The sequence below is a fragment of the Felis catus genome, chromosome B4 (assembly GCF_018350175.1).
Source record: "Felis catus isolate Fca126 chromosome B4, F.catus_Fca126_mat1.0, whole genome shotgun sequence".
In the NCBI taxonomy this organism is placed as follows: Eukaryota; Metazoa; Chordata; class Mammalia; order Carnivora; family Felidae; genus Felis; species Felis catus.
The window spans coordinates 95698531-95717470 of record NC_058374.1 but is presented as its reverse complement, the minus strand read 5'-3'; the positions used below and the strand labels follow the sequence as shown (position 1 = coordinate 95717470).

Sequence of the window (18940 nt, the reverse complement as noted above, 5' to 3'; positions counted from 1 at the left end):
TTTTCTCTATAGCCTGCTTCCTTACATGCTTTTTCTTTCTGCTATTCAGAGAATATTCATGTGAGTATTAGAGGATAGTAATAGTGATAATTGGGTTTAATGCTGTGATTGTAGAAGTAGTAGTCTAATTGGTTCAAAGTCTCCATCTTCAACCGGAAATTGGGTCAAATTTCATTCACCATTGTAAGCTGCAGAGCACTGTCATAAAGGCTGAAATAAAATATGAGATACTGAGGAGTCATAGATAAAGTTGTTGTCACAGAAATAATCTCTACATCCCCAGGATGTTTTCTGTTAACAATGGGTTTTGAAAGAGTATTTGACCAAAGTAAGGGGGACCTTGATACCCTCATTTCACACCCTAAGTCCATCCATTAGTATCCAAAGAACGTTAATGATTATCCTTTGGGATACTGAGTGGGAAGAAACTGGCTGAGGCTCTAAGGAAACTTCCTATGGCTTAAGGAGCCATTAGGAAAAGCTCCTTATTCTTGTAAAAATTTCCCGAACCTTCAGGGCTGGGTTTCTGCAGCTGGCCAAGAATCAGCCTCAGTTAGGATCCTGCCAAATTGGGCATCAACAGCTCATTTGGCTTGGAAAAAAAAGAAAGGAGAAACAACTGACGTTTGTATACTTGAAATTATGAGCTGTTTCTCTAACAAAGAGACCAAACACTTTCGGCTTGTTTTACAGTAAACATACACATTGAACAATCTGGTTGGTTAGCAACTGGCTGTGCATATGTAGGACATATGTGAACACATATGGATGCATAAACTCACATATGTTCACTTAAAAGGACACTGTCAAGTCATTTTATGAGGTTTTTTGTTCTCTGGGCTACATTGTTTATAAAATCTTCTTAGAAGCTTAAAAATACAATTTCTTTTCCTACTGATTTTTGTTCTTTTTTTTTAAAGCAAGTATTTTGAATGACACTCAAATAAATGGGACTGGTTCTATTTAATACCAACTCCTACTTAAACATATACAGCAGTAGAATGTCCAATCAGAAGCAGAGCACTCAGAGTGAGACAATTCCTTATGAAGAGAGGAATAGCCAACATCTGCCCTTAGAGTAGACATTCCAGAATTGAAGAGTACTCACAAGATTATTTTCTGGCATCCCAGTGCTTTTATGTATGTATGCATGTATGTATGAATGTATTTTTAAAGTAGGGAATGCTTTACGAATATGCATGTAATCCTTGCACAGAGGCCATGCTAATCTTCTCTGTATTGTTCTAATTTCAGTGTATAGATTCTGCTGAAGCGAGCACCCAAGTGCTTTGGGGGTTAGATATCAAATATAGATAATGGCGACCATGATAAAACCTATTTTTCTATTTTCTATAATATTTTAGCAATATTTTTATAGCTTATTTACTAAGCAAAACCCCCTGTAAAATATCCTTGCTTTGGGCAAGAGCTGTGAAGAATCAAATCAGAATGTCTAAAACACCTGGAAGGATGCTCAAAATCACAATTAGCTGGGAAAACAAAAAGTTAAATAATGATGTTATCTCACTTTATATTCATCAGGCTGGCAAAAGAAAAAAGCAACATTGCACATCACTAGTGGAGATGTGAGGAAAAGGGCACTTTCATATGTTGCTGGTGGCAATGGGGATTTTAAAGAGCCTTTTTGAATGTAAATCTAGCAACATTTCTTAACATTGAAAGTATATACTTACCCTTCAATGCATCCTTCCTCTCTTGCGAATCTAACTTATAGAAACAGGAACACTACTATACAGGATATAAATGCAAGATTTCCACAGCAGCATTATGTATTGTGGCAAAACAACAACAACAAATTTGAAATCAAGTGAGTACCCTTTAATAACGGACTGTTGTTGAATAAATTAATGTATGTCTATACCATGGAATATTATGCAACCTCCCAAAAAAGTGAATTGGAACAATACTAGTTGCTTATAAGGATTACCATCAGATACTGTGGAGGGAGAAAAGCAAGATGCATAAAAGAGTAAATTATAAGAGCCCATTTTCTAAATCCTTGATCTAAAACACTTTTATAGGTATACATTTGTCTCTGTCTATATCTCTCTTGTCTGTACATGCATTTGTATAATGTCATATGGTAATGGAAACAAACATGAATGGATACATACTAGGTTGTTAAATGGGTTGTCTGGAAGGGGGTAAGGAGGAATTATAGGGGTGGGGCATGAGGCAAATAAACAAGAAAGGAAAAGCCTAACATGAGAAACATCTGGTGTGGTCACATTTATGCAAATTATATGTGTATATGCCTACAAAGGAATTTTTGAAATAACAAGAAATCATTAAAATAAAACATTCTCATCTTCTAGTTTTCAGGATTTCCACTGATTGAGATAAAGGAGGATGTGAAAGTTCTAGAAGAAGTCAGATAATCATGAAAAAAATGGAACTTGAGGGTTGGCCGAAGACTTTTTTTTATGAGTGCAAAGTTTCCCCGTTTAAGATCTAGAATAGCAGGTTACATTTCAATCATTTCAGGGTACTGGTGCCACCAAGTGGTGTCTGGAGCAATTGTTGGTGGCATTTTATTACCCTACCAGTGAAGGAAGCTCTTAGCTTACCTACGCTTTACATGGTAGCAAGCGGTCTGTGGAGGGCTCCCCTTCTCCTTGGCATGAAGCGCACACCTGTGAGCCTGGCACTGACATGAACAGGAAGTATGAGAACAGATAGGGAGCAAACAGCTTTTCCCTAGAATCGGAGATCCCTTGGCTTTTCCTACTATCAGGTGCTCTGCTATGCCTGTTGTTGACCTGTCAAGTCCTTCGAAATGTGTGTAATGTTTTTTAACTACTTGCACAAGTAGTACAACCGATTTGACTTCTTTAACTACCGACGTCTCCTATAGGTTTTCTCTTTTCATTGACACCATCCTCGCTGGGCCTCTTATTGTTTCTTTCCTAGCGCCCTAAGAACGTTTTCATGGGGTTTCCTATCCTCAGTCTCTTTCCGGTCTGTTCCGGCCAAAACTCACTTCTGTACTAAACTTCCTGAAGTTATGGTCATTTAACAACACTATTCAAAAGCTTTCAATTGTTTCTCCCTGCCCAGCATCAAATTCTGACATCAGAGCAGAAGCTTTTAATAGAGTGACAATATGCCTCAGTTTGCCTGGGACGGTCCCAGGTTACTTCTGTTGCCCCAATGTAATTATTGTGATTTTATTCACTCGCAGAAGTGCTGTGATTTGGATAATATACTGTATGAACATTCTAGCTCTTAACCACTTGGTTCCCCAGCCTGTGGTACATACAATAAGCAAGCCAACAGAAGAATGTCTAAAGTTTGTGGCAGATGGGGGCGCCTGGGTGGCTCAGTCGGTTGAGCGTCCGACTCTTGGTTTCGACTCAGGTCCTGATCTCACGGTTCCTGTGTTCCAGCCCCGCATCAGGCTTTACGCTGACAGCATGGAACTTGCCTGGGATTCTCTTTCTCCTTCTCTCTCTCTGCCCCTCCTCTGCACGCTGTCTCCCAAAATAAATAAACTTAAAAAAGTAAATAAATAAAGTTTGTGGCAGATGGAGGAATTAGATCCGAGAAGAAAGTATATCGTTTTTCTTTAAATGTTAAAAAGCTACTAAATCTGAATTATTTGGTATTTATTACCTTATTTAAAATTTATTTTCTCTGTCATTTATATGATAACTAGTATTTTTTTTGTTTGTTTGAACTCGAGTAAGAAAATCGACCTTAGTAGTTTTCACATAGCTCTTTTGGTTTTTCATAAGATGAGAAGAATCCTGTTTGGGGTCTGGGGAATGTCACATTCATAATTTGTTACCCAATGTGAAGAATATTCAACTAAGTGATAACACAGAAATTCTAAAAATTTGGAGGAGGTAGAAACACCTGTTCTGTGAATTCCTTCAGCACAAGAGGTCATGACTTATTTATCCAGCAGTTAGCAGAGTCCTTGAGCATTAATGCTCTTGAGAAAAATTTTGAGCAACGTCTGCCCATTTGTGGAACTGAAATGTGGGCACTGCACTCTGGTTTAGGTATCTTCTATTCCTGCTTGCTGCATCTTGGTTGTATTAATAGGTTGAGTGTACGCTGAGGAAAAGGCTTTGCTCTTAGATCACTGTTGCTAGGAATGTACTGAGTTTTGCTGTTTTTTTTTTTTTTTTTTTTTTTTTTTTTGCAGTAGAATAGATTTTGAGCTCAACCACCCATTTTCTCTTACCCGGTCCTTTTCATAACCGGTTAAATACATTTTCAACACAATGATAGTTTGTGTTCTTCAAAAGGATTTTCTGTGAGAACCAGACCTATAAAGGCTTGGAGCTGTGACCTCATTAAACCACGCACTCACCAAGTGACTAATAGTCATTTAATGCCTGCCCGCCTCCAGTGCAGATCTTTTCCCTTACTTATGGTCTAGATTCGAGCCACTCTAAAGTCCAGGAAGTTGGAGATCAGTTTAAGCTATTCTTTAACTAGCTGAGAGTCATTCATTCATCATCATCCATTTATCTCCCATGTGCCCCACCAGGTTCCGGGTATATGGTGGAGAATGGGCATGCCTTTTGGGAGGGGAATTTTCCGGCAGACACACACACACACCCCCCCAAGTGGTCAAATGCCTACACATGCACAGGCACACACACACACAGGGAAGCTTTAGCTTGTTATGTTAATGGACAGTGAGCAACCTTCCTCTTCATCCTCTTTTCCAATGTAGCTTATTTTTTGATACTTTTTCCTGATTCCATCAGCATCATCAGGAGCAGAATCAGGCTTTAGACACGATGCATCGACAGATATTTGGCATTCTGTCAGCTATTGGCTTTCCTTTGTGTACTTCTCCTTTTTTTCTGAGTGTGTGTTTAATGGATCTGCATAATTTAGATACAAGGGCAAGATGTTTATGCCTCATGTTTCTAAAGATGCCCCAGATTGTGAGTTCTTCCAGGTCAAGGACTGTATAGTATTTAGTGTACGGACTCTGCCTCTTTGACTACCTGTATGGGAAATCCCAGCCCTGTCACTTAGTAGCTTTGTGGCCTTCGTTAAATGATATAACTTCTGTGTGCCTCAAATTACTATCTGCATGATCTATGTCTTGGATTTTACTGTTTTTTAACAGCCTTATTGAAATATAATTCATATATCATAAAATTCACCCATTTAATGTACAAGTCAGTGTTTTCTAGCATATTTACAGTTGGTGAAACCATGCCCACGATTTAGTTTTAGAACATCTTTATCGTCCCAAAAAGAAATCCTGAGCCCATAAATAATCACTCCCCATTCCAGCCTACCAGTTTTTATGATGATTAAATGAATTACTATATGAAGAGCACTGAGAATATTGTCTGGCACCAAGTAAGTGTTATGTAAATAATGGCCATTATTATCCTTCGTGTCATTATTAGCAATGTCATTACTACTGTCTCTGTGCCTTCAGTCAGTACAGTGCCTAATATTTACTAGCTCCTGGCTAAATAAATAAAACAGTGAAAGATAGTGGAAGGCACCATTATGTCTTAAGTATTCTAATAATGGTGAGGGAAATGCCCTATATTATATATTATAAAGACATAATGAAACGCACCACAGAATCTGTATTAGAGCACAATACTTTCATGAAGAATGATATTTTTAAATGGGTTTTTTTTCCATAACAGCTTGATGGGATGGCATTGATGATTGAAGAAAATTAGTCCCAAATCCTGAATGCTGATAAGTAGACTTGTGACCCAAGGAAAGGCACAGCTGCTGAGTCTCTGTATAGTTACCTGTAGAATGAAATTGGATTCATTCAATGATTTCTAAATTTACTCCTCTTTCTAACATCCTGAGATAGTGTCTGCCAATAAATGTCATGAGGATTTGTATTTATATATGGTAACCTACACACAAAACCACATGACACTCATTTTATGATCTTATTTGTTACAGTTCCCCAGTGTCTTGTGTTCCCAAAGAGAACATAAGCATGGGTCACCTCCATCCTTACATCCCCCAGTGGCTTCCCTCTGCCTATAGGATAAAGTCCAAACTCCTTGACAGAGCACGCAGGCCTCTCATGGGTCTCTTTTTTGCCTGTGGAATATCCACCCTCGGTTCTCCTGGGAGCCATACAACTATTAGTTTGCAGATCCAGTCAGATTCCAGTGCCTGTAGGCTTTGTAGGACTGCTGTTCAAGAAGCTCTCTGCTCTCCCGGCCAAGATAGGCCAATTTTCTCCTGGAAATTTTCAATAAAGAGAAGGAAAGATTGAAAGTAGTTGGAAGTGGTTTCTTTCAAGCTGTTGCTGACATGTATTATAGATTAAGGCACTCTAGGAAGATTGTCCTTTGCAACCATTACCTGGATCCCTTCGGTTGTCTTGGATTCTTTCAAAGACATGCTTATTTAATGTTTCCTTTGCTTCTGTATGTTATCCACATTCTTTTAATTAATTGTCTTCTCCTTTTCCCTATTTTCTTTGACGTAAGTTGGCAAAATTCTGTTTCCCCTGACTGAAGAGAACTGCTAACCAAACAGAACTAACATGAAATTCTTTTATGATCTGCCACATCCCATCTTCTGACTTAGGTTCCTAAAACAGAACATAGTTTCTTATGGCCTCCTGTCAGAAAAGTCTTTCTTGTCTGCCTAATGAATTCCTATTCCTTCAATGATGGGCTTAGGCACTCTGTGGCAAGGCCTTTCCTGGCCTCTTCCCATGCAGTTAGCAGCTCTGACCTCCCTGATCCTATTGTATCTTGGATGCACGCAGCAATATTTAGAGCCAACGGTTATTTTTTCTTATTTTTGGAGAATATTGAGGGGAGCAAAATACACCACCCCAAAATATACCACTTTGGCATATTGATTATTTTGAATTAAAGTTATTTAGGAAACAGCCAGTGCAGGAAAGACACTCTGACCTCCATATTCCCCTGAAGTAGGAAGTAAGGCTCCCATGTGAGGGTAGCGTTCCTATACAAAGACGGTAGAAGGCATCCTTATCACCAGAGATAAGGAATTCGAGGCTGAGAAGGCTGTATACACAAACTTTGTCACTTCTTCCTTAATTTGCTATCCCACACCCATATTCCTTTGTTTTGTCAGATCTTCAGAAATAATTGTTTCTTTGTCTAAAAGATGTAAAAGCTGCCTGCTTGGCCACTTCTCTGAGTCATCTATCTTTGGGGCTTCAGTGCATACGATACTGAAGTTATTTTTCTCCTGTTAATCCGTATTGTGTCAATTTAATTATTAGACCAGACGAAGAACCAAGAAGGAAAGGAGGGTACAGCTTTCTTCCCCTACATCGTAGGATCAGTGTAATTTTCTTTATCTGCCTGCCCTTTTCCCTCAACCATAAGACCTATATTAGAATGACGACTGTGTGCTGTAGGTGTGGTTGCTGAAGTGTCTCTTGGATTTGCTCCAACTTTTTCTTTCCCAGAGAAACAGCTTCTAACTTGCTGACCTTGCTCTCTAGTCCTTCCCCTACTGGGGTTTGACCACTTACCATAGTAAAACCAACTCCATCTACTCACTTGTTTAAAATACCCATACTACCCCTCCCTTACTTTCCAGAATGGAGTCCTTTGCACGTAAATGGATAGTCACAATCTGGTTTCTGTTGGGACTTTAAGGAAAGGTTCTATAGCATATTTTTTCAATGTTAGGATGTCATGGATGTCAAGTTACCCTTTTGATTTAATGTAACCTTTCCGAGGAGAAATGATAAACCACAAACCGGTCTTTTCTGTTTTTGAAAACAAGTATGGTAAAATGTATTCTGAGCCCGTGGTAGCTAGTATATGCTTAGAATTTCCCAAAATTGAATTCTTCCAGGTCAGCTGGAGGTACCTTTTAGTTGTTGTGAGCAAATGCTTAGCCAGAGATCTCCAGAGATGACTTTTTTCTCCCCCCACCCCAAACTCAGATAGTTTGATTGTTATTTGCAGGAAAGAATAAGGCAGATCTTCCTTATTCTGTGGAAAACATTTAATTGGTTTACCTCACTATGTAAGTGTGAGAAAATAAGAATCCTTTTCCTGATGGAAGGGTATAACTAGCTCTTTTATATTTTGATGTGTTTAAACCAAAATCTAGGAAATTTCCTCCAGCCTGGGGGAGAAGGTGATGTTGGGAAGAGTCCTTTATGTGGGAAAGGAAGGAGCAGTGCTCTGGCAAGTGGCCGTACAGGTCACCAGAAAGCGAGCAGCTATAAACTAGGAGGGCGGGACCCTGTGCTCCTGCTGCTACCACAGGACAGATAAGGATGAAGGGGTCCTTTATTCGCAGAACCTTAGAGGGTGACTCTTGCAGTCCCCAGAGCCTACGTCCAAAGAAGTCCAAGTCCAGTGGCTTTTATTGTTAGGAAATCAGTACCCATCTTGATCCTGGAACATTCATTTTCAGATTTCACTTTTTATTCATCTCTAGCAAAAAGAGATATTTTAAGTCTTGAATACTAATTTGAGTTAAACATATTATAAGTCTCCTCACGTCTACCTCTCCTCATTCCTGAAAGAGGAAGAAAGGAAGAAAGAAAGAAAGAAAGAAAGAAAGAAAGAAAGAAAGAAAGAAAGAAAGAAAGAAAAAGGAAGAAAGAAAGAAAAAGAAAGAAAGAAAGAAAGAAAGAAAGAAAAAGAAAGAAAGAAAGAAAGAAAGAAAGAAAACGATAACCAAATTGACGGTTTCTTTAAAGACTTACTCTCCTGCTGTTAGTTAACATAGGCTGGTGTTCATACTCCCAGCATTATGAGTCTGTCATAGCAACTCAGGGTTTGGGTTTTTAAAAACTAAGTTTGTTCTTGGCCCATAGCTACCTCTAGCCTTAAGTAGGATGGTACATCCTTCATATAAAGTACATTTGAGTGCAGCTTCCATGTGCAAGGATTCCTTCACTGGGCTTCACAAAGGACATAGCAACGATGGTTCAGCCTTCATGAAGAATCTAAGGTGAGAGGTGAGAGGTGAGAGATGAGAGGTCTCCTACAGAACTAACCAAAGGCACACACCTATAATAGGACCACAACTAAGAAGAAAATTCTGGCAGACTAAATTGTTTTTCTCTCTCTTTAGATTTTTAGGAGAAAGAGGCAAATGGCCATAGCATAACTCTACAATAGAGATTTATTTAAATTTTAAAAAACAAACAAATAACTTTGAAAGTACAGCTTAGATGTGTCTCCTCTCACCTAGAAGAAAGGTAACCAAAAATAGAACAGTGCCTGGTACAGTATAGTACTCAATTATAATTCTTAAGTAAATAAATCTTGCTTTCTCCATCCATTTTGCCAACTCCCTTACACTTTCTCAATCTTTTAGCTTCAGTATTTTTTCCAATGTCCCAGATGTTAATGCTAATCATAATGGCTAATACTTACAAACTCCAGTAAGGTTATTACTGTTGCTAAGCTTTGTGTATATGTACGTATGTGTGTATATATGTTTCTATACATATATATTTCCATACAACAACCCTAAGAGCTTAACAATTAGGTATTCTTATTTTAAAGACAGAGGAATGAGGCATTTAAAGGGTTAAAAAACTTGCAAGGTCATATAGCTAGTAGATGACAGGATTCAACTCTAGACACAGTCATTGCTGGGTCCTCAGTTACAAAAAAAAAAAAATCCCTAAATATATCCCTCTAGGCTTGCTTAGTGAAGTAAGAAAGTGAATCCAGGTCTCACAGTGATTGAGGAAGGGGGATTGCTGTGTAACCTCAGTTTACCAGAAAGCCAATTACATGGGCTCTGTCCTGACTTTTCAAGGCTTTCAAGTAGAGATCAGCATAATATGTCTCTTAAAATTGGCCATGATTGGAAACTTGTTCTGTTCTGGATGCTGTCCTAAGTCTTCTTACAGACAGTGTGTCTGGAATGATCACAACAAACCCATGGGTAGAATTCCTACCCATGTTTGACAGGTGAGGACACTAAGGCTTGAGGAGTGGACATCACTTGTCTGAGGTGACACTATTGTTAGATACCTGAGGCGGAACTCAAATCTGGGCCCATCTGACTCTAATGTTTATTTTACCCCAAGTATTATCCCCTATTTTTTTAGGCATTTCCAATTGATCTGCCTTTCCAACACAGTTAGTGGCAATATGATAACTGATGTGTATTTTAATGAGCTGAACGTTCCACAGAGAATTTCTTGAGCTTTGTTCTTACTACCAAATATTAGTGAAGCAAATGGTAGAAATTCTTGCCAAACTTAAATTGGGATTATTCCTCTTACATATTTTTCTTACACATGGTTGATTAACCATTAAAACCATTATGTTAGTATTGAATAACCAATGTATTCTGGTTACAAATGTGGGGGGAAAAAAAGAAAAGAATCTGTAAGGCTGTAAGCTTAATATATCATTATACTGCACATTTCATTATGGGTTATTTTGAATGAAAATGGATATTTCCAAAATTATCAGTAAACTGGCTTTTTTACTAGAGTTCAGTTGACCTTTTATCTTAATTTTAGCTATTATTAACACAGGAAGAATGTCTCAATCATATTTCTGTGTTTGCGAGCATCATGAAGGTGAAGGTTCTGATTGCCAAGCACTTTGGCCCGAGCGAGAGCTCAATAAATGCTACGGAATGAATGACAAGGATGTACTTAGCCTGAACTATGAAACTGGCAAAGTTTGAGTGCTTCCTTCTTGTTGACCTGCTTTCTCCTTCTCAAATGCCTGATCACCCCTAGACCCTACCTGCTGTTTGCTCCAAGCCCTGAGTAAAATAACCTGATCGACGCTAACATTGGTGATTTGTGTTATTTTCTTTTCATAAGTATTTACAATTTCCAAAGGAGGATAAAGATAAGACTGAGTGTACCTGGTAGAATTTTACTAGCCACGGTGAGCAGGAGGCCTCCAAGACCTGTCAGACCAGTTTGGGAGCAGGTGACTATTGATATATCAGATGAGCTATTTAAGAGAGAACACTGCACTTCATTTGCAGGCATTAGCATGGCTTTGCCTTTACTGTGGCTGGACTCTTGCCTTTATCTTTCCTCTAGTCTCGTGGTGATTCTGTGCCAAGGGCAGGATCAGAGATCAGAGTACTTGCCACCTGGCTTAGGACCTGCTGCATTCCGCTGCTTGTCTTTATTTCAGTGCCACATATGAGATTTTTTTTTCCTCTCTCACTGTATTTACTTAGTGCAGTGTCTTTGATCCATGGACACAATCACCATACATTGTGAGGGTTACTGGTGCTGAAGACAATTAATAACAGCAAAATGTAACCCAAATAGACATCTCAACAGAGTCCAAATGAAAAACCTGTCTAATTTCCTAACATTCATTTGGAAATTGGCAAACTAGAGTTGTTGGGCCAAATTCCAGCCAACACCTGCTTTTGTACACTCAAGAGCTAAGAATGGTCTTCACATTTTTAAATAATTGAAATAAAAATCAAAATAATAATATTTTGGGGTGCCTGGATGGCTCAGTTGGTTAAGCATCCAACTTCAGCTCAGGTCATGATCTCACAGTCTGAGTTTGAGCCCCCGTCGGGCTCTGTGCTGACAGCTCAGAGCCTAGAGCCTGCTTTGGATTCTGTGTCTCTCTCTCTGTCCCTCCCCTGCTCATGCTCTGTCTCTCTCTGTCTCAAAAATAAATAAAAACATAAAAAAATTCAGAAAATAATAATATTTTGTGATGTATAAAAATTATATGAAATTCACATATCAGCGACCATAAATAAAGTTTCGTTGGAATACAGCCATACTCATTTACTTACATGTTGCCTATACCTACTTTTGGGTAGTAATGGCAGAGTTGAATAGCTTTGACAAAGACCTGCAAATCCTGAAATATTTTTTATCTGGACTTTTATAGGAAAATTTGCTGAATCCTGATTTGGTCACTCATCTGGCACCAACTAAGAGGGCTGCCTGGAAACCATTGTGAAGCAGACCCATGCCACTTTACCCTTGTAGCCATTTGTTTTCCCAGGAAGCTTTTCCAGCTTGATTAATTGCATCAGTGGGTATTAATACGGGACAGTCAAGCTCATATTTGCCCGTGCCACTGAACTTGTCTAGGTTGCATAGCAATGGTGACGTGTTACCAGTTCCCTACATGGAAATGATGAGATAAAAATAGGAGATAGAACTGCAAGTGAACATTAACAATACCATTGACATTATTAGTTTTATAATGTAATGTTTCTGCCTTGTACACATTTCTATAACTGAGTTTAAAAGCCATTATGGGAACAAAGCAAAGCAAGACCAACAAACATAGTTCCCTATTTGGAAAATGTGAACAAATGAAGGCCCAGAGAACCTCAACAAACTTCCAAACACCCCATAGCTACTGAATGGTAAAACCAGGACTGGAAACCAGGTATCCCGACACCTCATTGCACTACGCTGTTTCTTGTTGATGAAACTGCCATCTGTACAAAACTGTGAAGAATACCTTTATAGATTTCAGACTGGGGTTCTTCTTTTTGCTCATTTCCCTGAAAAAGCAATGTGAAGGGATTTAGCTAATTTAAATTAGGCCTAATCTATCCGCTTTTTCCATTAGCAGGTAATGAAATTAACAGGATCTTGGGGGGAAATGTTTTCTAACTTCTTCACTTGAGAGGATGAGATTGTTGCTAGATGAAGCTTGGAATTAATATCAAATGCATCTGTGGCCCTTAGATTTCATCCCCAATCAGTAGATCACAGATGCATACATTTAGTTTGAATATAGATTGTTTTTTTTTTTTTCTACAGACAAGAACTTCTCACGATACAGGATATACTTAGGCGGTGATTGATACACCTGTGATCAGGGATGCCGTGTACAAATACTTGGCTAGCAGTGGTTTGGCAGTGTGAGTTAGAATTAATGGCTTTTGACACTGGAGTTATTGAACTGCTAGGTTTTTAGAACTGTAACCATACCTCCTGGAGGTGATGAGTTTCCAGTCTTCTGAATATGTTGCCCAACCAGGAGGCATGTGTTTGCAAAGTTGCATCCTAAGCAACTCAAAAGGAACAGTATTGCTTTGGAGAACAATGCAAAACTTCTGATCTTAGCGAGTATTTCTTTATATATGGAAATCCTCAGGAAAAAAGAGCACCAGATGTGTGAAATTAAAGAGAATTAAAGGATTAATGCTGTACATCCAAAATGTGTGTAAATTTAGTGTCAGCATTTCCTTTAATTGATTTCCAGGGCTTTGTCTTGGGAGTTCTATATTATTGATGGTGATTCTATGTGCATTTTATGGATGAACATCTGATGAGTTTATTAAAGCAGAGTGTATTTATGTTTGTCTTAACAGCTAAAATGTTTTCTTTAATTTGTTCTTTGACTTTTGTCCATGTGTCTTTGTTTATTGTGGAAAACAGTTTGTTGAATTGTAACCAGTTTGAAACAGAGTGTAGTGAAGTCAGATTATTCAAATAATGGGGAATGGGGTGCTCTTTACCTCTTCTTATTGGCCAAGTGATGTCATGATAGGTAATATGTGTAAGATTCATTCCTATGTTTCATTAACTGAGGCCAGCAGGGCAAATGGATACTTTTTGTCTCTATCCTGACTCCTGTCCAAGGGTAATTGACTTATGCTAAAAATAATGCAACTGTTATGTTGATTAGTCATGAAAAGAAAAAAAAAAAGAAAGACCAGAGCAAACCCTTATAGAAAACTCTTTTTCTTTCCTCCTTTCCTCTGTTCCTTCCATCCATTCATCCTCTCTCCCTCCCTCCCCTCATTCCTTTTTAACTGTTAATTGTTTGTTCTCCCTATAAAGAGTACACTAATGTTGTTCACTTACTCTTATACTCACCTGGGAGAAACAACAGTTAACTTTGAACATGGAGACAGGTGGCTGAGCAGACTTTTTACAGATCCGGTTAATTAAGTCTAGACTGGAAATGGACCAAAAAGGAATACTCAGTAGTATTTGTGTGAGAGAGACCTGCATTGCAGCTGTTCTCACTAAGCTCATTGAAGACATTTTAAATGAAACAAACTGTTGGCTTTGATGAAACTGTAACACATGATGTAGCATGAAATGGGAGAAGAGTGCAAGTCTCCAAAAGTCACACAAGTGATGAGATTTTTAAATTCGTGTGCTTCCCTTGGGTGTGACGGCCTCATATTTGGAATGCTTTGCATAATTATGAATGTGGAACTGTTTTGTTTTAAAGTCTGTTGTGGGTTTAGCTGGTATCTGTATGCAACTTTATTCTTTTTTATTGTCTAACAAGAGATGCTTATTTTCTAGAATCTTCCTTGTAGAAAAAAAAGTCCATTAAAGTGGGCTTAACTCTCTGAAGATGGATTATATAGCATAGATATACATTCTCTGTGTTTTGATGTCCTTAATTTGTAGATTTGGCATCTATAGCAAGATAGCATTAGTAAGAAAATATAGTTTTACAAGATTTTAAGAGAAATGAGTTATTCTTTTTTTTAACTCCTGAGGGCATGGTTTATTATTAAAATGGCCCCATGCTATGCCAGTCCTTCTGTCTGCTCCAACTGAAATAAATAAAGAAGGGCCCTTTCAACAGCCAAAGAGTATGCTGTGAGGAAAGTCAAAACCATAATTAAACAGTTCAGGTAATGGAAATTTCTCACAAAACATTTTTTTTTGAAGAGGGAGTGCCCAAAGACAGTTTTCACATTGATTCTACATCAAAAACATCTCAAGGTCAGAATAATTTTCTGAGACAAATTTTCCATAGAAAACAGTATTGTTTCCTGGTTCATTGTGAGAAAAGATTGTCCTTTGAATACTGCAAGACAGGGAAGTTCACGGTTAGCATGACTGCTTTCGTAGGAAAGAAATGCAGTTGTTCAGGGAAATGCCTTTGTCTTTTAAAAGGGACCAGACACATCTGTCTGCAGCATCCACGTGGGATTATTAAACCTCGTGTTGCATAACATAAGCTTCAGGAAGGAATAACTATTGTATGATCTTATATTTATAAGTACTTAACATCCTTGGTCTCTTCTTATACTATAAAAAACAGTAAGCTGGTTTAACCTATCAATTCCTGCATTTAAATCATATGGGGAATAGCATGCACTTTGTGTATCTCTATATAGTAGTATACATTTATCATTTCCTGAATGGTTATGGCCTTTTTTTAAAAAAAATAAACAAAATATTTACATATTACCAACTCCCCTGGGCCATGTGCAGAAGAGAGACAGGAAGGAGGAACGCAGCCATTCCCAGAGTTACTGCCAGCTACAGTATTGCACTTTCACCCAAACTGTCTGGCCCCACAGTCTCAAGCACGTCACTGAGCCAGTGTGAATCTCAATTTTCTTTTCCATACACAAGGATTACAACATATAACTCAAAGTGTTATTGTCAGATTTGACAAAGTATGTATGTACATGACAAAGTATGTAAACAGTTTCTGGCATACAAACAGAAATGTGTATACACCAACAGACACCTACACATGGTCATCTCCAAACCCTAAAGAATTCAGGAAAGATCTTTGTAACAGGAAGGGGTATTTGCATAACTTCTCAGTGAGTGTTAGCTGTATTAAGGACTCAAAGCAAAAGTGCTGTGCAGTGAAGAGGAGAAAGCATGTATGCCACATTGTCCAGTGGACCATTATGCAGGGTTGAGCCCTTTCTTCTGCCCCTGGACCATGGGAGGCAGAGTGGCAGTACACCTGATGTTCCAGGACTCTGGAGGAAGAAAGATGGGCTTGCATTCTGGATGGTCACTTCAAATTCCTTAAAGTGGGGCTAATATTGTACTTGGCGCTTAGGGGAGTAACCGAAGTTGATGAATGTAAACGTATATATGAATGTGAAAAGCTTAGCACAGTATCTGACATATTGTATATTCTCTATCATAGTCTCTATCAAGTTTAGCTTTTTTATGTTTGAAATGCAAACAGGAATGGCTCATAATAAAAGGTACATTAATGTGAAAAAATTGAAACTGAAGAGGGTGGAGGTTCCTGCGTGGAGCTCCAGGGCTATGATTTATCATTTGGAAGATGTCCAAATGTCCTGTGAGGACATTGTTGATGGCATCCCAGATCCATGTAGGACTAGAAATGCATAGAAAATGTAATGTGATGAACCTGTTGTTGAATTACAGTCCCAAAATTAAGTGTAGAGTTTCCAGGGCCTGAGCTGGTAGGTACCACTCGATACTGCTATTGTCTTAGTCTCCTTGAGAGATGCAAATAGGAAAAAAAATTCTTAATTATAAGAAAATACCAAAAACCTTTTTGCTAAGCTATCAGCATAGTTTTTCCTGAAGAGATATTCTCAGTAAGCAGGTGCCTATCAGTGAGTAAAGGATGTGTGTGTGTGTGTGTGTGTGTGTGTGTGTACATGAGTACAAGCCCACATTTGCTGTTGTAGGAGTGACTTGAAAGGAAGCAAGAAAATAAACCAGGGATTGTTGAGTGCATTGACCCCATGAAATTTATTTACTTTTATTTATTTTTAATGTTTGAGTTTTTAGTTATTTATTTATTTTTAGATGGACAGAGAGAGAGAGAGAGAGAGAGAGAGAGAGAGAGACAGCATGCGTGGGGGAGGAACAGAGAGAGAGGGAGACAGAGGATCCCAAGCAGGTCCCATACTGTCAGTGCAGAACCCAGTGTGGGACTCCAACTCACAAGCCGTAAGATCATGACCTGAGCCAAAATCAAGACTCAGATGCTTAACCGACTGAGCCACCCAGGCAACCCCACCCCATGAACTTCAAAAACATAAATACTGGAGACTGATCTTGAAAACTAGGAAGAGTATCTCAAATGTCTAGTAACACTGGGTCTTGAGAATTTAGCATTAGAATGCTGTGTATCCCCTTCTCCTGACTGCTGACATCACTTCATTTTTGTCTTCATCCACATGCACCTTCCCTCCTTTACTGGAGTTTCAGAAGAAGAGGTGTCTCCTCTCCTGTGCAAAGGTTGTGCTCTGTGGGTCAGCTCTTCACCTCTGTCAAGTCCAGGACCCTGTTCTCTCATTGTTTCCTCTCTCATTTGTATTTTCAATCTCTCATTTTCTGACCCTAATGTTGCACCTGGTGTACATGCTCAAGCCTCTCATGGATATTTAACAAACATAAAACTCGTGCCCTTCTTTACCTACCTCTTTATCTCTTACCTTTCCCTTCTCACCAAATTCATCCAAAAATCTTGTGTGTTTATCCCTACATCCTTAACTCCTATTCACTTGCTAAAAATTTAGTTTAGGGGCTCCTGGGTGGCTCAGTCGGTTGAGTGTCCGACTTCAGCTCAGGTCACGATCCACAGTTTGTGGGTTCGAGCCCCACATCAGGCTCTGTGCTGACAGCTCAGAGCCTGGAGCCTGCTTCGGATTCTGTGTCTCCCTCTCTCTCTGCCCCTCCTCTGCTCATTCTCTGTCTCTCTCTGTCTCTCTCTGTCTCTCTCTCAAAAATAAAGAAACACCAAAAATTTTTTTAATTTAGTTTATATTTTTACCAAAATGTAAAATTTGGTAAAAATCTCAGTTTAAATAGCCAAATAGTTCCCCAAGGCAATATGCTTTTTCTTTATCTTTGTATTCTTCGTATCCCTGCAAAACATACTATTCTCTGATTTTTCCATTGTCAGCAACACCTGTTGATCATTTCTGTTCTATGAAAGATGAAGATTTCTCTCTAACACCATCCTTCATACATGTAGTCCAAGCCCTTCCTTTCCAATATAGTTATATATTAATTTTGGTGTCACACAACTATAACTGTCAAATGTCATGCATAGGTGAATGACATGATATTTCCTTTGCCACACACCTTTTTCTACTTCCTGGAGTTAACATTTTTTATTTCCCTCATTTGCTCAGTCTTCTGTGTATTTATTTAACCCGTCCTCAGTTGTCTAAATCTGCTCTCACTGTGTTCAAACACATCAGGGATTCTATCAATTTCACCTTTTGCAGACTTCTCTCCTGGAGCCTTCTGACCTGCTCTGGTTTGGGCTGGCTCTGACCCACACCTGGCACACAGCTGTCCTTCTGGAATCTCTCTTCATCACTCAGGATTTCCTCTGCCTCACCCTTGAGGTGGATTCCCTGTTTCCACACCCTCATTTGGGTAGAATACTCCCAGTCATTTCCGGAGAAACGATGCATGTGTGTGTGTGTGTGTGTGTGTGTGTGTGTGTGTGTGTGTAAATATTTTGGGTATTTGCATGTCTAAAAATGTGTGCAGTCTATCAGCACACTTAATTGGTGGTGTGGCTGTATATAGAATTCTGAGTCAGAAATCACTTTTAGAATTTGAAGCTAAGAAATCCAAAGCTATGCTAATTCCTCATCTTTTGCATGTGACTTAATCTTATTTATATTTTAATTAAAATTTTCTACTATCGGGGCGCCTGGGTGGCGCAGTCGGTTAAGCATCCGACTTCAGCCAGGTCATGATCTCGCGGTCCGTGAGTTCGAGCCCCGCGTCAGGCTCTGGGCTGATGGCTCAGAGCCTGGAGCCTGTTTCTGATTCTGTGTCTCCCTCTCTCTCTGCCCCTCCCCCGTTCATGCTCTGTCTCTCTCTGTCCCAAAAATAAATAAAAACGTTGAAAAAAAAATTTAAAAAAAAAAATTTTCTACTATCTGGGATGCCTAGGTGGCTCAGTCAGTTAAGCAGCTGACTCTAGATTTGGCTCAGGTCATGTTCTTATGGTTCATGAGTTTGAGCCCTGCATCGGGCTCTGCACTGGCAGTGTGGAGCCTGTTTGGGATTCTCTCTCTCTCTCTCTCTCTCTCTCTCTTTTTTTCTCTATCCCTTCCCAGCTCTCTCTCTCTCTCTCTTTCAAAGTAAATTTGAACTTAAAAATTTTTTTTTTCTCTCTAGTTGCTTTTTAGGAACGTAGATTGGTCCACAGTGTTCTACGCTTTCTCACAGTGTGCCTGATACTAATATATTTGTACCTCTTTTGTTTTTTTCTGGGCTGTCTACAGATGCTTTCAATATAGGAAATGCTCTTAC

General features: G+C 38.9%; 1 non-coding gene across 1 annotated transcript; it reads right to left on the bottom strand.

Annotated features, from left to right (window-relative positions):
• Window positions 1-1171: 1171 nt before the first annotated feature.
• Window positions 1172-1275, bottom strand: LOC111561527. The gene has a single exon (XR_002744177.2). It is a non-coding gene; the product is annotated as a U6 spliceosomal RNA (small nuclear RNA).
• Between the last annotated feature and the right edge of the window lie 17665 nt (window positions 1276-18940).